Here is a 24,030-nt window from a genome sequence, read left to right on the forward strand (position 1 = left end):
TGTCATTAATAGGCGCTCGCTAACAACACTGCATGGCTGTGACGAGATCCTTTTGCCTTCGTTGTATATGTCTGTGTATGGGGGGGGGGGTGTCTACGTGTTTGCGAGCGAGCGAATGTGCGTAAATGTGGGCGTGAGAGTTGTATTTTTTTTTTACTCGGTGAAAATAACCGAGTAAAAAAAAATGTTCCAGACTATTAAATGAACTCGAATAGAAAACACCACCTACACAGCGGTGGTTTAGGGGCGGGCGGAATTACTCGCAACAGATTTTCACAACCAAAATATTGTTTATAGTTTCAACTGGCATAATCTGCCTCCCTCCCTCGTTATCGTGGATGTCATGCGAGCAAAATATGAAATTATCTTAAAAAGTCCACCGTCTAGCACTCGAATGGGCAAACCACCGTCCCATGTGCCCTGGTGACGCAGTGGTTGATAAACGGATGAGTCCGTGCGACGGAAAAATATTAGAAGGGAAAAATCTGAGAATATCGTGAAAACATTTTAACGTTGAAAACAACAGGGAGAGCAAACGGGGCACTGCCCATGTTGTAACCCTTGCTTTGACGAAGTTTGAAATCGCGCTGGCTGGATGAGAGAGCCCTGACACGTACCATATTTCTCATCTGAATTTTGTTTGTGTGTTCAAGCGCTCTCATGCTCTCCGTGAATTGCGCCTGACAGGGGTGGACGTTGAGTGATCGATTGCTTGGCAGCTGCGTGGCCCATGGCTCTAGATGGCCGTGTCAGACACAACTAAGCCATCATCACACTCGGGAACCACGGGCAGCTTCGAGGGGCAAGAGGTAGCCCAAGCAAACAAAGCAAGAAACGTAGGTCAAAAAATGAAATTAAAATTAACAAAAATAAAATAATAAAAATCACGACGTTTCGGAGGCAACACAAGTCTCCGTCATCAGGTGGGACCGTCACAGCCAGATTTGCTGTATCAAGTGAGGCAGGGATTCCAAGATGCAAGTTCTTAAATACAAGTTAAGGGGGAGGAGAGGGGGGGAGCTTATCAGAATGTGGTAGCCAATGAATGGAACGTATTGGGAGGGGGGGCGGGGCTAAAAGGGAGCACGAGGTGTACGTAGACGTGGACGTGTTTGTGCGCAAGCCCCTGTTGGTGCGCATGATGACGTATTGGAGGGGGGGGGGCTAAAAAGCAAGAAACGCTCAAGGCCACCTTCGTCTCCCCATTGCTGACGATGTCGAACGCTACCACAAGCACGGGGTGATAATTTAGACGGAGCTGACCTCGAGAGAGAGACTCAGGGAAAGTTCATGCCCCAAACCGCGATCTGGCCCAGGTCACTCGAAATCTGTTGCTCGATGTGCTAAGTGCCAGAAGATTGCATTAGCGAGCATCTTATCTGTGCATTGATAGTTCAATGTAAATGTGCCATTGTATTGAGGGATTACTGCTGTATGGTGTTATATTGATGTGGTCTGAGACAATTGAGTTTTTATTGGTTTTGCTACCTTGCCCACGCTTGATCAAATCGGACTTGTAGAATTAATAGAATTTTCCTTTAATTATATTTAGTGACTCGCTTACCAATTCCCATTTTTTCATGATATCGTTTTAGTTGCATTGTTTGGTGTTGTAACTTTCTTTCCATACCGGACATCTGTGAATAAAAAGCTTCACAGCTCATCGGATTCCCCCTCCCGCAGTCTCAATAAAAAATATTCCGATTCTGATCTACTAAAGCCCAATTCGACACACGAGTGGAGAGTGAGACCCTCACAACACTCGCCACATCGTGTTCATCCCACCCCCTACAACTGCAGCAGGTAACGGTTACTAATTTCAGGATCAGCTGATCTAGGAGAGGCCAAGGCCACATTCAAACATCAAGTGGCAGCATTTCACACCGTGGATTGGAACGAGACCAGGGGGTCACAGAGACCTCAGCGTAGTGCCCTGAGCATGACGCTACGCACAAACACACGCATAGGCACGCTCGGAGCGTACAAACACTGCGAGCCCTATGCCGTGCTCTTGATTACATGGAGCGCGCTTTCAACTGGATCTCAACGGGTCAGCGATGTGGGAAATATTTCCGCACGGTCCACCTCTCGGTAATGGCCACGTGCCACCTACTCTGGTCTATCAGCGACCTGGGAAGTATTCGATGGCATCTTAAGCTCCACAACTACAAGCACATTGCGGTACAACGCCACCGCCACACGCCCAGCTCTGTCGAGCTGGTGGGTTAGTCAAGGCTGAGAGCGGCGTACGTGCGATGTGGTGGTGAGGCTTCAAGTTTATTTTGTTTAATGAGTCTCATTTGCAAGAGTGATCTGGGGCATTAGTCTATCAGGAGGGGATCGATGATCGCTGCTGTGTATGGTCTCGATTGAGCAACTTACGGTGTGGTTTTAAAACGTGGCAAATTTGATGCCGTGATGCGGGCACACGACGGCCTGCTTTGGCGAATCACATCAGGGGATCTTTAACGTTCACCGTGGAGCAAACGGCGCGTAGAGTCATGACGGTTAGTGCACCCGCAGTATTAACCAGGGTGGCCGCTGGAATCGAACCGTGAACCTCTGCAACGAGCGGGCGAGTGCGCTACCGCCGGACCACGTTGGTCACGTGATGGGATCTGTGTCTTCCTTGTGGTTAAATCTAAAAACAAGCACACGCCAGACGCTCCTCCAACCGACCACCCACGTTTCGTGGGGAGGCCTAGATCCAGCAGTGGATAGATGATGGGGTGTGATGTGATGGTCATACGAGTCTGACTGATAGCAATGCCTCATTGCCAACTTACAGCCTCCTCTTTGCCAAAGCCGAGTCCAGACAAGTTGGAGCCTCAACAGACACTCCATTTTTGGCTCAGTAAAGTTGCCGAGGGAGTGAGTAAGAATTCCAACAAAGTATTTTAGGGACAGATAGTAAAAATGCAAATACCCTCCCACACACACCCATACAATGACCACTCACTCAACTTTGACAAAGATCCCCCGTGTAGCCTTAACAGACTGTTGGGGCAAGTGCTGTTAGCGATCACCACCTATGAAGGCCGGCACGGCACACGAGGGGGTGGGTGGCCAGGACCACTCCCCGGCCGTCTTTGTCTCCCCAGTGGCGATGTTTACACATTGCACCATTCACTCGTTTAAGGCTGAGTCGACGTAAGGGAAGCCCAGGAACGTTTCAGAAAATCGTCACTGGTGTTGACCGTGAGAGGGGATGGAGTTCGGATTGCCGGGTTCGTAGCGCACCGCGCTAACCGCTACACCACACAATGTACAACAAGCACACAAGACACAGATAAAAGATCCCCTGTATAGCCTTAACAGACTGTAGGGGCAAGTGCTGTTAGGGAGCACCTATGAAGGCCGGAACGGCACACGAGGGGGTGGTTGGCCAACAACCACGCCCGACCGCCTTTGTCTCCCCAGTGACGATGTTTACACACCAAACCAGGTACTCATTTGAGGCTGAGTCGACCTAGGGGAGGCCCAGGACCGGTTCAGATAATCGTCACTGGTGTTGACCGTGAGCGGGAATCGAACCTGGGTCGCCAGGTTCATAGCGCAACGCGCTAACCGCTACACTACCGCTCCCGCACACAAACACACGCACACACACACACGCGCGCGCACACACAGATGTGTATTTTTGGACAATAATCATGCGAAAGTTCTCACAGAACAACACCTGGAAGTTAAACCCTAAAGTCAACAACAGCTGAGGAGGTGCGATTCAAAAAAAATACAAAACACAAAGCAAATCTCATGTTCAGTCCTTGATGAATGGATCAGAGATTAAAATCGATGAACTCATTTCCACACACGTGCAATCCCTGAACACTTCACAGCTTTACAGCCCCACCCCTAAGCCAATCGAATCCACCCTAATTTGCAGGCTTTTCCACGCCATGTTGCTCACAAACACATTCCTGCGGAGGGAGCTGGTAGGAACGTTGGGTTGCTCGGTCAATGGCCAGCGTCAACGGCGGCGTGGTGTATTCCGCAAATATGCCCGACTGTGAGGGCGGGCACAAGCCGGCGTGAGTAGGTTAAACGTTGAGTTTTATAAGGGCACCACTGGGTGACCAGCCCCTCCCCACCCATCTCCACCCCTCCCACCCAGCCCCACCCTCCCCACCCAGCCCCTCCCCAACTGGCTCAAGGCTGCAAACAGGAGATGAGCAGAAAATAATTTAAACTTTTTTTTAAATGTGTTTTGTTCATGCGTGTATGTACTTACGCATGAATATTTTATGTATCAATGTATGAATGCGCAGAGTCCGCGAGCTCCTCGAAGGACATTATGCAAGCACTATCCCCCTGTCATAGGAATGTGGAATTTCCACCATTGGCTCAAGGCCGCGACTGGCAGCACAAGCGAACGTGTGTACGAAAATGACAATGACAACCTGCACCAATAGGTTACTGGACAAAATTAAAAGCGCATTTTTTGGGGCGGATATGTTGTTACCGTAACGAGAATTCAGCATCTGTCATCTACGGTTGTATCCGATGGATGGGCTCATTCTGGCGAGCTGCCAATGGATGTACCGTATGCACGTTGAACTTCTTTCGCACCGTACGTAGCCAACCGTGATAATCGGAAGTACGTTGGGGGGGACGGGGGGGTACAACAAACTAAAACACAAAACAGCAGTTCGAAAGACACACGAAGCATTTCCTAAAAAAGACAAGTTTACCGAGATGGATCGCGTTGGCCGCGACCAATTCCGAAATGCTCGCTCGCGGCGTCGCGAGTCCGAAAAGCAGCCCGATAACAAAATCCTTTGAGAGAAAGCATGGCGTGAAGGGCCACTCGGGCTCGCCGTGCAGCATGCCACGGGGGAGCGAAGTGCCGACCCTTCCACTCCCGCACCGTTCACGCACACACAGAGAGAGAGAGAACGGGAAAACCGCTGAGGGCCTCCACCGCGCCGGTGCGACGACTCGCAGGCCCGCGGTAACAACACGGTGATCGCCGTTGTTGTTGTTGTTGTCGTTGTTACAATAACTACTTCTAGGATACGTGCTTCACCCCAGCCAAAGCCTCGCCGAGTTTCGCGTTTCTTTTTCGGGAGGGTCCTGCCAAAGTTGTTTTTTAAAGCAGCAGGGGGAGCAGTGTTGCTGTTTGTGCAACAATTCCAATCGGCAACATTTACAGGTAATTGTGTCAGCATTGGGGATGCTTGGCCAATGCCAGTTACTTTGGGATTATTTCATTTTCGGAAGATAAAGGAGGAAACCGCAGCACGTAGAAGCGAGCCGCAAGAGGAGGAATCTACCACGTGGATGACAGCCCTGTTCTCAGATTGATTCGCACCCAGAATTGTGGATAAGAGGAGCGTCACTGTCTGTGATGCCAGACTGATACACATCAGATTCAGATACACATCAGCCAGTGAGTGTGTGTGGCGTGATCCATCAGACCGTGACCCGAAGGACCTCGTAAGCCTGGCTCGTCCCCCGCTCTACATCTTCTGAGATACAGGCTGCTGTTGCCGCTGGCACTGCTGCCACTGCTGCTGCTGCTGCCACTGCTGCTGCTGCTGCCACTGCTGCTGCTGCTGCCACTGCTGCTGCTGCTGCCACTGCTGCTGCTGCTGCCACTGCTGCTGCTGCTGCCACTGCTGCTGCTGCTGCCACTGCTGCTGCTGCTGCCACTGCTGCTGCTGCTGCCACTGCTGCTGCTGCTGCCACTGCTGCTGCTGCTGCCACTGCTGCTGCTGCTGCCACTGCTGCTGCTGCTGCCACTGCTGCTGCTGCTGCCACTGCTGCTGCTGCTGCCACTGCTGCTGCTGCTGCCACTGCTGCTGCTGCTGCCACTGCTGCTGCTGCTGCCACTGCTGCTGCTGCTGCCACTGCTGCTGCTGCTGCCACTGCTGCTGCTGCTGCCACTGCTGCTGCTGCTGCCACTGCTGCTGCTGCTGCCACTGCTGCTGCTGCTGCCACTGCTACTGCTGCCACTGCTGCTGCCACTGCTGCTTGCGAAGCGCCGCTGAGACGCAATCCCCACAGCCGCCGCGAGCAGCCAACCTCGGCTCCATCCGGCGTGGCAGCTGCCCCACCCGAAGGCTAAAAATAACGCCTCATTGTCGTGCCACTTTGCGAAAAATGCAAAGGCGCTCCGACTCACATTTGGTATGAATTTGTGTCCAATTAGGGCTGATTGCTTGCGCTCAGGCCCAAGGGGCTTTTTGGAGGTGGATGTGCTCGAGTCTGGTGCCTGGCGCCTGGCTCACCTGGAGCAGCGCAGCGATAATTCTGATTGCGAGGTCTGCATCACTGCATTACTCACGCTGACTCTCTCTCTCTCTATCTCTCTAATTAACACGGACGTGTTTGCACGGAATTGCTTCGTGTTAAAGAGGCGTTATGCTGTGAGTTGGCTGAGAGGTTTTTTAGAAGCGAATTCACGCGTGGGTTTGCGGTTGCCACTTCTGAGCCAAATAAATTGGGACAATACCATGGGAAGAAGGATGTCTCACAGATACTGCAAGGGGGAGAACGAAGTGGGCACGCGTTGTCCTAAGCGGTGTGTTATGGGTCCCGGGGGTGGTGAGATGTTAACTACCGCGCCTGGTATGCAGGAGGTTGTGGGTTCCGTGGTTCGATCCCGACCCCTGACGCCTGCTGTATATTTGGAGTTTTCATGTTCTCCCCGTGGTCGTCTGGATTTTTCTCAGGGTCCTCCGGGTTTTCCCTCCACATTTAGCAACGTGCATTTAGAGTATTTATCTGCTATCAATTTCCACGTGACAAGCCACTTCGTTGAGCGACCATGATCGCTTCTGAAAAAACAGCTACAGTAAGAGGGCCTTATCTGGTCAAATAAAAATAATAGTTTAGTTTCTATAGTCTACAAGAAGACAAAAATGAGGGTGAGAAGAAAGTTAATTGCCAGGTAAGTATTCAGCATGAGGATATTTTTGTCCATTACCAATAAAAGCTAAATTGTTAGCTGTGGCAGGAACCCGGAAAACCAAGAGAATACCCACGTAGCACAGTGGGGGGCGGGGGGGACGGGACTTACAAACTCCACACAGTAAAGGCGCCCGATTCTGGAATCGAACCCAGGAACTTTTGGCCGCGAGGCCACCCTCGACCGGCCAGGGGCTGACCAGGGGCTGTCCGACGAGGGGGTCATCCGCGCGTGCCGCAAGCCGCCCGCTTCCGCCACGGCCGTGCGGCACCGATTCCCCTCCCGCTCTGTGTGGGGGGCCCGCACACATGCTCCTTGGCACAGGCGCCGCTCGGAGATTTTTTTTTCTTTTTAACCGTGGACATGTGGGCGTACAGTCCGGCACGCACGCCCGTGGGCAGCTGGCATCCACCCACCCCCCTCCACAACCCCCACTGCCGGCAGCGCACAATCGAAGGGACGATGCCAACACGGTGTAACGCGTGGCGCACCGGAGGGTCGATTGGCTGGGTTAGTGATCACCGACCGGCATTGAGACTGACAACGTCCCCCCCGCCCGCACGCCCGCCCCCCATTGCGTGTCGTCATGACGATAGCGCACGTAGTTTCTCTCCACGCGCTATCGTCATCATCTTTCTCATTTTACAGCACCACGCCTCTTGGAACGAACCTCGCCAAATGAAATCCGCACGCTCGACTCCGGTATCGCGCACATTCGATTACCCGCGCCTCCGATTAGCCGACGGTTGGCTACGTACGGCGCGAAAGAAGTTCAACGTACGTACACACATCACTCCATTCACGGTCGCAACTCAACGACAACATATCTCGTTGCACTTGCATACTACAACTCACGGTGGCTAATTGCTTTTACTTATAAATAACCGAAGATAGGATGTATAATATTTGTTCTCATTGCATATAATTAAAAATGTTTACGTTGAGTATGAATGATGATGGCGCTTTAAGTGGGAGACTTGTGCCGGAAAGGCATCACGTGTGCAAGCAAAGATAAAATGGACTTGTATACGTATGCATCTTGAACTTCTTTCGCACCGTACGTAGCCAACCGTGCTAATTGGAGGTGCGACGGCAGGACATCAAACTGCATGCACAAAAAGCAGTTCTGAAGAAACGAGTTTTCAATTGAGTATCGTGTATCTTCTTGGTTCTTTCGGTAAAGTCACGTAGAAGGGAAATAATAAAATAATAAAAATTTAAATAAAACAATAAAATAATATAATAATTTAATATAACATAATAAAATAATATAATATTATATTACTATATTATTTTATTATGTTATATTTTTATTATTTAAATAAAACATAATAAAGTAATATAATAAAACATTATTATATTATTTTATTATGTTTTATTTATTTTATTATTTCCCTTCCACGTGACTTTACCGAAAGAACCAAGAAGATGAATCCCTGCAGTCACGAAAGATTTAAATCGAAAGAGTATCGTGTAGTTTATCCGCACACACGATGCTGACGCAAAGGAGCAACGATTCGCACGTGGGGCTTGCGATCCAGTGGGTCAATTGCATCTCCCGGCACGGCAGCTGAAACAATGGGGCGAGATTCCGAGACCCACTTGGCCCTCCATCGCCCCTGCCCACCCCAGCGGTGTAAGTGGTCATCGCCGCAGTGAGTCCACGATCTGTGGGTACACTCCCACCTCTTCCAAGACGTACTGGCCAGTGTGGAAGAGTAGGCCAACGTATCCTCGGTAGGAGCTCTCGAGGGCTCCCTCTAGTGGAGGCCATTCAGTCAGCAGTCCCGTGAGCCAGAAATTGCAGGGCTGCACCTTTAGCTTATACTTTAATTTGTTCAGATTCTCAACGTATCCCAGCTCAGACATCTGTGGGGCAGTCACTGTCTTTGTCATTGGCTCAGAATCAGTAGTGGAAATTCCACATTCCTATGGCCGGGAACAGTCTATTACTCTATAGGATGGCCATAGAAGCGAGATTATAGCATTGATAATAGAGATCCCAATACTGGTCGTGTATTTTGATACTACATGGCAATGTAATGATCCTAATGCATAAGTGAGTGGAGCAGTGGTGCAATGATTAGCACACTTCACGAGGAAGTGCGCTAATCTGGCGATGGATAACATCTAAATATATAAATAATGTATCCATATATCCAAACCAGCTCAAGCCTTCCGCAAACCACGTGACTTTCGTGCGGCCACCCCCACTCTGAACCCCTCCCCTCTCCCCGCCGCCGGCTGTGAAAACAGACGCCGCTCCTCCTCCTCCTCCACGCAGCAGCAGCAGCAGCGTGGAGACCCTGATGCAGCCGCTTCCTCCTACCCTCTCCTCATCTCTCCCGACTCCTATCCCTCCCGTTTCTCCGTTCCTTCCCCGTGTCTTTCCTCCTCCAGCTTCCCGTTATTTATCCCCTCTCTTCCCATTCGCGTTTCTTTTTCTCTTTCCCCACGCATCACCAACGTTGACTTTGCTCCCCTTCCCCGTGGCGCGCATGCCACGGGCGCGCAACACTTGCTGGTATTTTAATAAAAGCCCCTAAGATTTTATAATTTGCAGCTCAGCGGGCTTCACAACCACGCCTCCTACTACGCCACGGTGAACTCGCCACCAGAAAGAAAAAAAAGAACGCCGCTCAGCTGATACCGTCTAGGTCGGCGCAACCGATAAAATCAAATCGCCGGCAGTAATAGCTGCAGTTAAAACAGCACTCCGAGTGCTCTCCGCATAAAGAAACTTTCAGTAGAAAATCGGGGGGGGGGGGGGGGGCGGGGGTGCGGGGTTGAGGGTGGGCGACAAGCTGGCAGTTACCGAGATGCGATCTCTAGGCACAGTTACAATCGCAGGCTTGCGGAGAGGGTTTCAACAGAAAACTCCTTTGTTGCCGGGAACGAGATCGACATTTTCACGGGAATAAATCCCTTCGTGCCTTCCCACCCCGGGGGCCTTTGGAACGCCGCGGGGTTCGTCGTGACCCACCGCCGTGGCGTCGCCGAGCGACGGACTATTACTAGAAACTTAAATTTTTATTTTACCAGGAAAGACCCACTGAGCTGTACATCTCTTTTGCAGAAGCCACCTGGCTATCACAAATGATAGCCCAATGAAGCGGCTTATCACGTGGAAGTTTACGGCAGACAGATACTCTTAAACGCACGTTTGTAAGTGTGGAGGGGAGAGAGCCATGCGAACTCCAAATATACAGCAGGCGTCAGGGTCGGGATCGAACCCACGACCTCCTGTATACCAGGCGAGGTAGTTAACATCTCTCCACCGCGGCTCCTCAAGGATAATTCACACCACGGAGGCGTCTAGGAGCACACGTTGAAGCTGGAATGAGAGTTAACCAAGACACAGCCCATGTCAAGTAATCAAGGGGACCCATGCCATGCAGCCAAGGGTGCCCATGTCAAGTTGCCAAGAGATCCTTGTTATGTAGCCAAGAGGGCCGATAACAAACAGCCAAAAGGGTCCGTGTTAAGTAATCAATGAGACCCATGCGAAGTAGTCAAGAGACCCATGCCAAGCAGCCGAGGGGGCCCGTGTCAAACAGCCAAGAGGGCCCATGTCAAGTAGCCAAAAGGGCCCATGTCAGGCATTCAAGGGGACTCATGTCAAGCCTGTTTGGTGTGGGTTTTCCTCTGGATTCTCTGGTTTCCTCCCATAGCTAGAAACATACCACGTCATCGCATGGTCAAATATCTCAAAGCAGGACGCTCCTGAAAAAAAGCGTGGCTTCCCTGGCAAAACGTTTGACAATTCGATCCAGTCAAACGATTTGCGTGGGATTTTCAACACTCCTCCTCCTCCGGTTTTTTCTGCTCAACCAAATCAATCGGCACATTTGCCCACGACATGGCAACTTGGGTTCGATTGGCTCTGTCGGGTGGCGGAGGGTTGTCGTTTAAAAGTGACATCCCGATATGACGATCTCACCCAGGAGAAACAAACAGCGAATCAATGCCCCATTGCACAGATACGGGTTCAGGGCTTGTGCATCATGCGATGGAAGCGCTTGTGAATGAGATGCAAGACTGCAAAGTGATTACCGTAGCTACCTGCGTCAATACATCCACAGACCATTGATTAAGGCCTCCCCATCATGTGTTGGCTGTGGCGGGGGTTGTTTGATCATACTTGGGGGTGCCTCGGTGGTGGTATGTTAACTCCCTCACCTGGTATGCAGGAAGTCGTGGGTTCAATCCCGATCCTAACACCTGTATATTTGGAGTTTGCATGTTCCCTCTCTCCCCGAGGTCGCGCGGATTTTTCTCCGGGTCCCACGCTTAATTCCCTACACATTTAGAATTAACGTCCGTTTAGAGTGTTTGGCTGCTATAAATTGCCACGTGATAAGCCACTTCGTTGAGCTGTCATCTGTGTCCAGGTCGCTTCTCAAAGAGAGCTACATAGCTCAGTGGGCCCTACTTGGTAAGACAGTTTCAGATATCGCTCACCGCTGATGTCAGCCGCGTGGTCGGGAATGAACTTGAGCTGTGCCATGTTCCTATCGCAGTGCTGCTCACGGCCGCACCACTGTGCCATCCTCAGCTACAGATGGGGAATTGACCCCGACAATACCTGGCAACACCTGCCATACGCGGGGCTCGAGGTTGCTCCGGCCGAACGGAATTAACGTTAAACGTTTGTCATCTTTGCTCGGTGCTGTTAAATTAAGGTGAGACCGTCTTTTTATGACGATGATCGTCACTCCGCTTGTTTACCCAGGAGAGCCTCATCGAGTCTGAAGACTGTTTTTTTTCTAGGGAGGATCCTGCCAAGTCTTCGCAGGAGGGAACCACGTTACTGCTGTGTGTGATCCAGTTTGAGTAATCTGCAGGTAATATTCAGCGTTTTGATGCTTGGCCAATGCCCGTCACATTGCATTACTTTTTGTTGTTATTGTTTTTTCAGCAATTGGAGGAAGCTAAGAGAATCCGGAGGAAACGCATGCAGAGCGGCGGGAGAACGCACACACCCCACGGCAGAGAAAAGGCGCCGGAGTTAGGAGTTGAACCCAGGTCCTTGTAGCTGTGAATCCCCACGAGCCGCTACCCACTGCACCCTCCGTGCCGCGCACAACTGGGGCTACACTTGAGAGGGCGCTCGGCTCAGGCACCGTTACCCCCCCCCCCCCAGAGCCACCACCGTGTGTGCATTCCACAGGTGGCTGTCGACACTGATTAGCTCACGATGCTACACAGGGATTGATCATCCACCTGTGATAAATATGTTACAGCAGGGTGGCTCCGCACTGCAGTGGATGGCTTTGGCTCAGCACCAGGCCTATAACAGAAGTAGGCTGGCCCTTGACATGTTCAAGGGTTCTCTACCCCACTGCACAATCTTTACGAGTACCAAATCCTAGATGGGAAAGGGACTCAGCACGTCATCATCATCATCATTATCTCTCCAGGGTCGATCAAATAAATACTCACTGCTGATGTCAACAGTGGCTGGGAGTCGAGGTCCGGATGACCGAATGACTCCCACGGCCTACATGGAGTGGGGGTGGAGGTCTATGGCAAGCGTTTGATTGGCAGTACCGTACATTATTATTTATTATTGTTATTTAAAACCTACGGCTCAAAGAGACTCCGTGATTTTCAACCGAGTGTTAATTGAGAAAGCGTAAACGGAAAAAAAACTGAATGGATTAATAATTAATCAACAATTATTGTCATATTCACCCCCCTCCCCATCACCCAAAAAAACGATCGATGGGTATGTGGACGCTGCCACCGCGGTGTAGCGGTTGTTTAAACAATGGGGGGCACCCCCCCCCTTGCTCCTACCGCCCCCCGCCCCATTGCCCCCACCCCATCTGTCCACCCAGCATCGGTGTGAATGGTTGGCGGCACAGTTAGTCCATGGGCAGGTCACACGCGGTGGTTGAAAAGTGTGGGTGCTCACACGTCTTCCAAGATGACTGGACAGCGTGGAAGCCGTAGGCCAAACATCTCAGAGAAAGGGCTTCTCTCGTGGAAGCCCTTCCGCCAGCAGTGGCACTAGCAAGCGATTGCAGGGCTGCACATTTGCCTTGTAATGTGTACATTCAGGAAGAGCCCCCCCCCCCCCCCCAAACACACACAAAACCGATTACACGAACCATAATTTGCCGATGAACAACGAGGACGTTTTGCCGGGGATAGGCGGAGCTGCCGCGGGTTTCTAAATGGCGGGGGGGGGGGGCGAGGAGGCATCGTGGGCCCCCCTCGCTTCAAAGCACCGCGTTTGCCTCGCTCAGTGCCGTTCAGGATGCTCGTGCTGTGGTCATTAAGGACCGAAAACGCCAAAACAGCCGCACCTGCCGGGGGCGTGACCACAGCTGCAGCAGCAGCAGCGGCGGCAGATCACAATAACGGCCTCGGAAGAAGAGTGGGAAAAAAAGAACGGGCAAAAAAATTGCGAACAAAAAATATCCCGTCACTCTATGCACGCGTGCACGGTGAACTTCTTTCGCGCCGTACGTAGCCAGTCAACCGCGCTAATCGGAGAACTCTGCCAGCCGATTTTGAACGGTGCTGAAGCCCCCCTCCACCCTGGGGCTGCAACAACAAGAACCGTCGCAATGAACGTGCGTCCAAGTGCGGCGAAGTGCGGTCAAACAGCTCCAGGGCGTCCTCGGGGGGGGGGGGGGGGAGTCGACTTTTAAACTCCTGTAGATGCCTCGCGCGGCGGCAAAACCTCGAGAGAAACGGGCCACAACCACGTGGAACGCGCGCTTCGGATCACAAATCCTCCTCCTGCGGACACTCGCACGCGGCACAACGCGCGGAAGCGACTCCCCCTACTCGAGCGGGCATTGGGAGGCGCTCACCCTGACTCGGCCCTGAGCAAGTGATGGAAATTCCACATTCCTTGGACGGCAAATCCACGCACGCCCACCGCTGAACTTTTCCGCAAAGTACTGTTCGCTTTATCAACCTCGTTGGGGGTGATGGGCTGAGCGCGCGTGTGACCTTCTGATCATGAATTTCGGGCTCTGCCCACACTGCCGTGTAATTACTTTCGCATTCCAACCGCTGGCTAAAAGGGCCTTCAAAATGAGAAGGCTCTCAGATTCCTCTTTCCAAGAGGGTCCATTGGCCTGCTCTTCCACGCCGGTGAGACATCACGGAAGAGGTGGCAGTACCCACACTTTACCCCACCGCACGCGGCCTGCCCACCGACCAACTCTGGTGGACAGAGGGTTGAAGAAACTGCCACGCCACGAGTGTAGGGAGTCGAACCGTAGAACCTCCGGATCGCAAGTCAACATGTGTGAACCATTGCGCCGCTATGGCAGCATGGTGTGTACACATAAACTGCACGACATTGGTTTTTTACAACACACAGTGCTCTGCCAGTTTGCACCAACTCGGATCTCGTCAGTTTAAGTGGCGGTCAGCGGATTGTTGACTCAGCCCCATCATCCCACGGCGGACGTTAAAATATGTATCATAAAAATTTACGGAAAATAAGAATAGGGTTTACCCTTGCTGGCAATAAAACATGTGTTAAGATTTCGATTTAAAGCTTTCGTGACTGCAGGGATTCATCTTCTTGGTTCTTTCGGTAAAGTCACGTAGAATGGAAATAATAAAATAATAAAAATTAAACATTATAAAATTATTCTCACGACGTTTCGGCCACAACGCAAGCAGCCGTCCTCAGGTGAAGAACAGGTCTGTCAGAAAGACAGCGTCTGAATGAATGCTTGCGTTGTGGCCGAAACGTCGTGAGAATTATTTTATTATGTTTTATTGTTATTATTTTATTATGTCCATTCTACGTGACTTTACCGAAAGAACCAAGAAGAGGTGTTAAGATGTTCAAACAGCTCATATCCTTTGTGTATACCTGAATAGTCTTGTTGATAAAATACTTTTGGAGAATAACAAATATGTTCAAACACCAAAATAGCTACCTTTCTGCAAGGCCTCAAGCCTGCATTAACCACACACATACATTGTGGCAAAACACGGAAACAAACCTGCTCTGATATGCATTGTCCTTAACACCTGTTTCATTGCCATAAAGTGTCAAACTTATTTTTATTTGTCATAATTTTTGAGACTGCCAAAAAGGAATCTCGTAGATATAACTGCTCGACTCGAGCTATGAGTGTTCTGGGTCTGGCATTGTCTCTGTACTGTTCATCTTTTGGCGTTGTCCTCTGGTCTGACACCGGTGAAACTAGGCCATGAAGAAGGCTGTCTCTGGTGTAGGCCAATCCGTTTCAAGGACAATGCAATATATTATAATTATGAGAGCATGTTTGTTTGCATGTTTGGCAACAAAGTACTGTAAGTGTTTGGTTAATGCAGACTTGATGCCTTACAAAAAGAATCTATTTTGGCGTGACCATTTTAACAGCTGTTTCATTGCCAGAAATGGTAAAAACCTACTCTTATTTTTCATCATTTTTGATGTCGGCAAAAAGTTCCCACGGATAAAATAAGTACAGCTTTGTGTCGAATCCACAGTATAGTTCGTTGCCTTATTGAAAAAAACTGACCCCGGCATGAGAATCGGGAATTTCCACCACTGGGCTAAAGGGATGAGACTGCCGTTCGATTCTCATTGCAGGAGAGAGAAAAAAACACTGTGGCTACCATTACACGAGAGACTCGCTTAATGGACCGTCTTGCCCAGCTTGTTATGTTATTGCCTGGCACGCCCATAGACGGGGGTGGCTTTTTCCCAAAAAAGAAAATCTAAAACGGGGACAGGGGAATAATCTCGCACAATAGGGAGTGGCGATGTTGGCCTCTGAGGATGGACGATGACATCACGATCCCATCTGCGTCTCCTTTCAAATTGCCCTCGCCCGCACTTAACCGACGTTGTTGCTTCCCTCCACGCGGGGGCAGTGGGGGGGGGGACACGTGTCGCGTGAACGTGACGGCAGCGATGTTTTGAGTGCGTGCGATTGAAGGGAAGGAAATGCAATCGGACGCGGATCACCTCGCCACACGAGGCCATCAAAGACAAAAATAGACAAAGGTCCCTAGCACCCCCCCACCCCCCTCCGTCACAGCCTGCGAGAGACTGTTGGGGCAAGTGCCGTTCGCGAGTAGCAGCGCCGACGAAGGCCGACACCGCGGCACACGAGGGGGTGGGGTGGCCAACACGACTACCGGGGCCACCTCAAAGACAAAATATACACACGCGTGCGCGCGCGCGTGCGGGTACACATCTCATCGATAGATACAACAATAAACAACTGTCGTCCGTGTCTTCACGGAAGGCAAGAGCCTCGACTTTCCAGCGGGACACTTTGTCCGTCCGCTCGGCAAACGCACGGGGCAATGGGGAGGCCCTGGTTGGCGAAAGGGCGGCGGTGAGGTGCACGCTCCTGGACGCAAGGTCGAAGTTGGGCCGACCTTCGCTTTCGCACGCGCTGCGCGGCACCCATCTTCCGTTTGCCGACGCTGGGACCGGCTTTCTGTCACGCGGCACCTGGGATAGAGAGGGCTTGCGCCGCTTGAAATATGACGCGCGGTGGTAAATCCCACGTTCCCACGACCCACCCAACAGGGACACATCGCATTGTCGTTCAGCGCACATGCACACAGGCACAAGTGCCCCGTGCGGCCGTTAACGGACTGCTGGTGCAAGTGCTGTTATCGAGCACCTCCGAATCAGAATCTTATCCTGCGAGAAATCCGATGAGCAGTGAAGCTCTTTTTTCCCAGATATCCAGTAGGGGCGGGTCAGAAAGTTACACCTATGGAGGGCGACACGGCACGAGGGTGGGTGTGGGGCGCCCAAAACCACGATAGTGGTGATGTTTTACACACCACGTGTGTACACAACTCGTGGTGTGTACTATGTACACACCACGTGTTCACTTAATGTCGAATCGACCTCGGGGAGGCCCAGGAACAGTTCAGATATTCATCAGTGGTGTTGCGCTACGAACCTGGCGACCCGGGTTCGATTCCCGCTCACGGACAACACCAGTGACGATTAATTGAACCGGTCCTGGGCCTTCCCTAGGTCGACTCGGCCTCAAATGAGTACCTGGTTTCGGTGTGTAAACATCGCCACTGGAGATACAAAGGCGGCCGGGCGTGGTGCTGGCCACCCACGCTCTCGTGTGCCGTGCCGGCCTTCATAGGTGCTCGCTAACAGTACTTGCCCCAACAGTCTGTTAAGGCTATACGGGGGATCTTTGTCTCTGTCTGTGTTTCCACGCCGCGAATTTTAATGTACACAATGGCGTGCGCACGCGTGAGCGATCGAGCGCGCGCGTGCACGCAGGCACGCGCGTGCCCGTGGCTCACGTCGCCGCGCTCGCCGCTCGATGCGATCGCGCTTCCAAATAAAGTCAAAAACGCGGGGCCGCTGCTAACGGCTGCCAGCTGGACCCAGAAATCGGGCTCCAGTGGACGGAAAAAACAAATAAAAATAATCATCACGCGAAAATAAAAACACCCACGGAGGAAGACGAGAAACGCTATCGATGCTCATCGACTGTGAACTTTTTCGCCAAAGCGGGGGGGGGGGGGGTGTGATGGGATGGCAAAGAAATCCTCGTAAGCTTCTGCTTCCCGACGGTACGAAAGTGCACGGGCGAATGTTTCGCAGGTGAGTTTTAACACGTAGCAGGCTTTCGCGACCAATATCGTTCATACTAGAGGGGTTTTTTTGGGGGGGGTTAGATCGCCTAAATATATAAAAGTGTCGTTGAAAGCCGCCACCACCCGACACAGCCAACTAGTATTATTTGCCTTCTACGTGATTTCACCAAAAGAACCAAGAATATGAATCTCTGCAGTCACGAAAGCTTTAAATCAAAATTTAGTAAGGGTTGTCACCTACACAGAACGTGGACAATTCGTCACTACTACAGCACACCGTGTGTCGGAGAGCCAAGCCACAACATTTACAATCAGGTGGCTGGGTTGTCTCATGGGGGGGGGGGCGGGGGCTGCTTGTCGTAGTGGCCAGGAGCCTCAAAAAGTCATCGATGCGAGCGCCGTGGACGAACTTGGCCCCCGTCCGTGATTTGCTCACCCGTGATTACTTACACCAGGGCCTGAAGTGGCCATGCACTTGGTTTTTCAAGCCTGGCCCACATGGCGCTCTCTCTTCTCTCTCTCGCGAGCCCAACCTCACCACATCCCAGAAACTCGGCAGAGTTTGAGCCTGGTCAATGCGTGCAGGGTGAACTGCCTGGGAATACCCGGGGGAGCTGCAAGATTGGGCCGCGTGTCCAGGAGATGCAGTCGTGAATATAATCAAGGCTGTGACGATTTCTGTGTAAATTCCCATTGAGCAATATGCGAGTACATTTTGTTAAATTTGGCATATTTCGAACGTGAGGGCGGCACACAATGGACTCTTCCTCCCAATGACATCACGGGATCGTTATCGTTCACTGTGAATGTACGTGTGCTTGTTGAATTTCTTTTGCACCGTACATGGCCAACCGTGCTTAGCGGAGGTGCAGACGTCACGTGGCATTATCACGGTTGACACACGCCACCGCGGCATTAACCAGGGCAGCCCCGCTGGGTTCGAACCGCGAAACCTCTGCAACGAGCGGCGAACGCGCTAGCGCGTCGTGCAATTGCCGCGCCTGGAGCGGTGAATTGGTGCACTGCACTGTGAACCGTGCATTGGACCCAGGCTGCACAGGCACATTAGCCTGTACAGACAACTCACCCACGACGCGCACTCGACTCGTAACAAGGGGCGATGACGTGGCCCAGTGCTGCGGAGTTCAAGGTTCAAATCCAGCGACCATCCCTCAACAGTGCCGGATTGCAGCCGCCTGCGCCACCCCCAAATAAGGCTTTCACTCACGGAGGCATTAACAATAAGCAAAGCCCGAGCGCAAAACATCATTGCCTAAATGAAGTAATTCGATTCGTAGTGCCTTTCCTGCTGCCCCCAATATTTCAACTTCCATGTGTTACTGCTTTGGTTGTTATGATCCGATCCCTTGCAGTGTGGCTTATGAAAGCAGGCATCTTATAATGGTATCGAATGTTACAACAATCAGTTCCGGGCGTACGGTTCAGTGGGTTAAACCCTCGGGGTTACAATACAGAGATGTGCCGTTGAAATTCCGCCAAGAAAATAGTACGTAAACAAAAGCTATCCCACAACACCGATATCGCAAATTAAATAAACTGCACACGCTGGTGGCTTAGCAAACGACATCGGCGTCGGGATCTGACGTTGAGTTCTCCGAGAGGTCGACTCTGAAAGCCGCCGAGTTAGCGAGACAAGAGGAAGAGCGGGGGGGGGCATACGGGGGGGGGGGGGGCTAGAACAGGGAGTTGCACTGTGCATGGATAAAAAAAAATCGCGTCTAAAAGCGTTACAAGCGGCGTGCTGTTGAGCGTGAAAGATGAATTATGCCCGCTTCTATCCGTTTCTGCACAAAAACGACCACAGCAGATGTCTGGTGGGGGGCGGGGAGGGGGGGTTCAGAGTCTCGGGGGGCCCCGGAGAAACTGGCGTTAAACTGGGCGGCGTGCGCATGGACGGATGGCGGGTCGTGGAAGGGGTTCGAAATCGAAGTAGAGGCTAAAACAACTAAATGGGTGAGGTGGAGGATCGAAAGTGGCCGTTGTCTGCAACCCGGAGCCAGCAAGCGATGAGGCCGTGGGTCTGATTCCGAGTTCGAGCAGCCCGAGGTTGAACCGGGCCCTCGATTATTTAGGGTACGATCATTAATATTGATTCGAGGCTTCCGTGACTGCAGGAATTCATACTCTTTGGTTCTTTCGGTAAAGTCACGTAGATAGAAAATAAAAATAATCAAATGAAAAAAATACAGTAAAACCTTGGATTGCGAGCATAATTCGTTCCGGAAACGTGTTTGTAATCCAAAGCACTCGTATATCAAAGCACTCGTTTATCAGTTGTGATCACGTGACGCTCGGCAGACAAAGTGTATACACGTACTACTCGTATTGAAAGACCTCGCTCGTTTATCAAATTAATATTTACTTAACATTTTTGCTCGTCTTGCAAAACACTCGCAGACCAAGTTACTCGCAATCCAAGATTCTACTGTAATACGATAATTTTTGATCCGTTGTTGTACTCATTAATCCAAGCGTATTATATTATATAAATATCACGTTTTTCACTGAACCTGACCTCGTGCCTACATGTGTCAATCTTCCAATAGGGGCAAGTGAAACCCACCAGTTACAAAGCGCGAAGGATCGCCCTCTAGCGACGGGCTAGAGGGCCCCGTTGAAGCGGTTCCCAAAGTATTTGCTCAAAATTTATACAATTTATCTGCTGACGCAGCTGGCCGCTTGCGTTGGCAGCGGCGCAACGCCAAAACCTCAACGCGCCCGTCAATAGCACAGCGTGCGATCAAAAGGAAACGTGTGCAACAGCCGACGTTTCAGGCAATGGCCCTTGTTCACAGTGCATAGAGAGGCCCAGAGAACTGGAAGAAGTAGTTCTGAGGGCGTCAGTCCATTCCCTGACACGCGAGGCTCCAACAACTCCGAGGCGACGTTTCTGATGCCGTCGGGCGATGAGCTGAACTCGCGCCAAGCGACGGTGACGGAGTGAAGTGTGACTGCGTCGGAAGGGACGGAAGCGGCGAGGCTGCACGTGACCGAATAACGGCAGCGATTGCCCTTCGTGCTGAACGTTTAACGCGAGTCGCTCGTTCTCTTGGCTTTTTTTTCTGTTCATCGGTGCTATTTTTAAGCACGTTACGACTCCGCTCTTAAGCGCCACGCAGCTCTCTTACCAGATTAGGGCATTTCAAAGATCGCTATTAAGTCATGCTCAGCGTCCCAGACTTCAAGCTCACGAGACGAGCAACGAGCAAAAAAAAAAACTCTCGCGCGCGGGCGCAACGCGCAGCGCCAGCATTCCGATGCCTCCGCCACCACAGCAGCAGCAGCAGCGGCAGCAGCGGCAGCAGCAGCAGGCACACACAGAGACACGGGCGTGCGGAGCTGCGCATACAGACAGCCAGCACGCACCTACCTAGTCATTAGCGCTGGGGGGGGTGGGGGTCTAACGCAAGGACGATGGGGCGGGGAGGGAGGGTGAACTGAATGCAGCGCATGCCACGGCGCTTGCCGCTGTTTTGATCCCGGCCAACCGCAAATCTCCCAGCGCGATCGCGATCGAGTCTCCCGGCTCCGGCGAGCGCCGCGAAGCTTGGGGGGGCACGGCGCTCCCTCCCTCCCCCGCCCCGGGGGACGGGAGGCGGCCCCCCATCCACGTGGCCGGCCGCTCGTGGCTCCGGCCTCACCCCGCCACCTCGAGTGTCACGTTGGTCTCAATAGGCGCTCGCCGACTCCGCTCACAGCTACAACTGAAAGAGGGGCTGATGTTTTGCCGTTTGAATGGCGCGAGGGGGCAACGCTCTATCCCCGTGCGGATGGAAACAGGCGGCGATTGGGACACTTGCTGCACTGCCGTCTCTTGGCGAGCCAGCGTCTTGGCAGTTTCGCAACATCTGCGTGGTGGTCCACCAACCCCGACTGCTGCCTCCGCAGTGCTGGATGACAGGCCACGTGCGTAGCCACCGCCGCCCGACTCCCAAAAGCAACGATGCAAGTTCAAATCCCAGCTGGGGAAGGGGAGGGGAGGGTGGGAGTTGACGTAGCCCATGCTGTCGCAGCCCCAAGAAGGAAAACATGTCCACGGATAACGCACCCTTGGGAGGGAAGCCAATTGTTATATTAACTCACGGAGAGACCGGTTCTTGCCATGGGTCTGTGGCTCAGAGCCACCGATGCAGCGTGAGGCACCTCTGTAAGCTCGCGTGAGCAGGGAGACACCTCGTCTTAGATTCGTGTGTCGATTAATTTTACGACTCATTTCTCTTTAGCCGACCCAAAAGAAAATACCGCCCCTTACAAAGACATCAATTTGGCGATGCTGCGTTGGCAGTGGTGCACAAATAGCAAAAAAAAATTTGACGTCAACAGTGTGACCTTAAAAGGATGAAACATAGATAGTTGACACTTTGGGCAATGGCCAATCTCATAGCACACATACAATAGACAGCTGGAACAAAGTGCCGTGCCGAACCTAATAGACGCTTGCTCACCGCACGAGCCCACAGAGTGTGTGTAAGGCTAAATCAAGGACTCATTACAGATCTTCCACATTTTTTTCCTCCACCTAAACCAGACCCTTCCTTCAATCAACGCCTTAACCCGTAACCCGAATATGACGAGCGCAGCTCATCAGCATTTTAAGCCGGGGATCACTTTCAACAGCGACAAAATGTTACATCAAAGTATGAAAAAAATAATAATAGATTTTGCCCTTTCTGGCAACACAACAGGAGTTTGTGTTAAGATGCTCAATCACCAAATAGATGATACCCTTTGCGGGAAATCAAGTCTGGATTACCCACACGCGCTCGTGAACACGCAAACACAGCATGCTCTGTTCAACACAAGTACGTGTGGTAGGATTCCTCGCAAAAAGGTGCATGTGAACATCTTAGCACAGCGACTGTTTTATTGCCAGAACGGGCAAAAGCCTCATTCTTGTTCTCCCACACGAGCTGCGTGCGGCAACTTCCACGGATCTTTGAAACACGGCCACGCGGGGAGGAGGAGATGAGGGGAGGGCCCTCACTTCAAAGGGAGCTGCCCTGCGCACGGTGGCCACAAGAATCGCCCCGTTTCAGGAGAGTCGCATTGGCCACTTGGGGGCTTGGGAAACGGCCAAAAAAAAACAGTTGCAGCTGTCGTCTCGCATCGCAGCTGCGGCAACCATCAGTGAGGAAGAGGACGCCACGGGGGAGAGATGTCAACCACCTCGCCCCGGTATACGAGGAGGCCGTGGGTTCGATCCCGAGCCGGACAATCAATGCCTGCTGCTGTATATATTTGGGAGCCCGCGTGTCTCTCTTCCCCGTGGGCATGTGGATTGTTGTCGGGGGGGTCCGTTGAGAATGAGCGCGGGTTCAGAGTGTTTGGCCGCTGTGCACTTGTATGCGATAAGCCACTCCGTCGAGCTATCGTTAATCATCGCCGGGTCATTTCTGAAAAGAAGCTGTGGAGCTCAGGTGGGCCTAACCTGGTAAAATACAAATATTCTTGGTTCTTTCGGTGAAGTCACGTAGAAGGGAAATAATAAAATAATAAAATAAAACATTATTAAGTTCAACATGCTAAATTCCCCTGTTGATATGTAAACTCCTTTGTCAAGGCTCTCTCCTCCTCCCACCCAGCTTAAAATACGTTGCCAAGCTTAGCAGTGTTCATTGGAGCGCTGTCTTTCCGACAGCTCTGCTTCTTCACCTGAGGACGGCTGCTTGCGTTGTGGCCGAATCGTCGTGAGAACTTTATTATGTTTAATTAGTATTATTTTATTATTTCCCTTCAACGTGACTTTACCGAAAGAACCAAGAAGATGAATCCCTGCAGTCACGAAAGCTTTAAATCGAAAAAAACCCAAACAGTTTATAGTTGTAGGAAGAGGAGGAGGGGGAGAGGGAGGAGAGGGGGAGGAGGGAGGGAGAGAGGAGGAGGAGAAGAAAGGGCGGCTTCTCCGCGGTCACTCGCGCCGAACAAACCGCGCCACGGGCAACCCTCGATGCCACGCGGCGGTTAGATTCATCGCGGTGCCACTTTGGTGTTGTTGGGTAACTCCACAGGTTGCCACCTGTCCGGGTTCGAGTCGGACGTGAATACGCAGCGGGCAGCACTGCAGTCCGGGGATTGGCGTCTGCCTGTCGGGTGACAGCAATTGATTTGTACCGAGATCTGGCTGCTGGTATCAGTACCATCATTGGAGCCTCCTTTGCCAGTAGCAAAATATGATAATTGGTTTTTTACCCTTTTATCTGGCAACAAAACTGACACCTGGTCCAACACCATGTGAGACTAGGCTCTAAGGAAAGCTGTCTCGGGTGTGGACCAATCCATTTCAAGGACAGTGCATACATTATCAGAGTTTAGTTTTTTGTTTGCATTCCGACTGTAGGTATTTTGGTCAATGCAAACATGACTCCTTGTAAAAAAGGTGTCAGTTTTGTTGCCAGATAAAAGGGTAAAATACAATTATCATATTTATTTCAGTAGTTTACTGCACAGGTTTGATTATTGACCTAGGGCCGTCTGAGAAATATGTCGTGGATTGGTCTATAGTGTAAATGGTGGTAATACTACCACCC

General features: G+C 51.6%; 1 protein-coding gene across 2 annotated transcripts in view; it reads right to left on the reverse strand.

The window, feature by feature from the left end:
* The window catches only part of LOC144948428 (laminin subunit gamma-1-like), a 137,158-nt gene that overhangs the window by 32,564 nt on the left and 80,564 nt on the right, over nucleotides 1-24,030 (reverse strand). The window lies entirely within an intron of this gene.

This window comes from Lampetra fluviatilis, chromosome 49 (genome assembly GCF_964198595.1).
Source record: "Lampetra fluviatilis chromosome 49, kcLamFluv1.1, whole genome shotgun sequence".
NCBI classification, from domain to species: Eukaryota; Metazoa; Chordata; class Hyperoartia; order Petromyzontiformes; family Petromyzontidae; genus Lampetra; species Lampetra fluviatilis.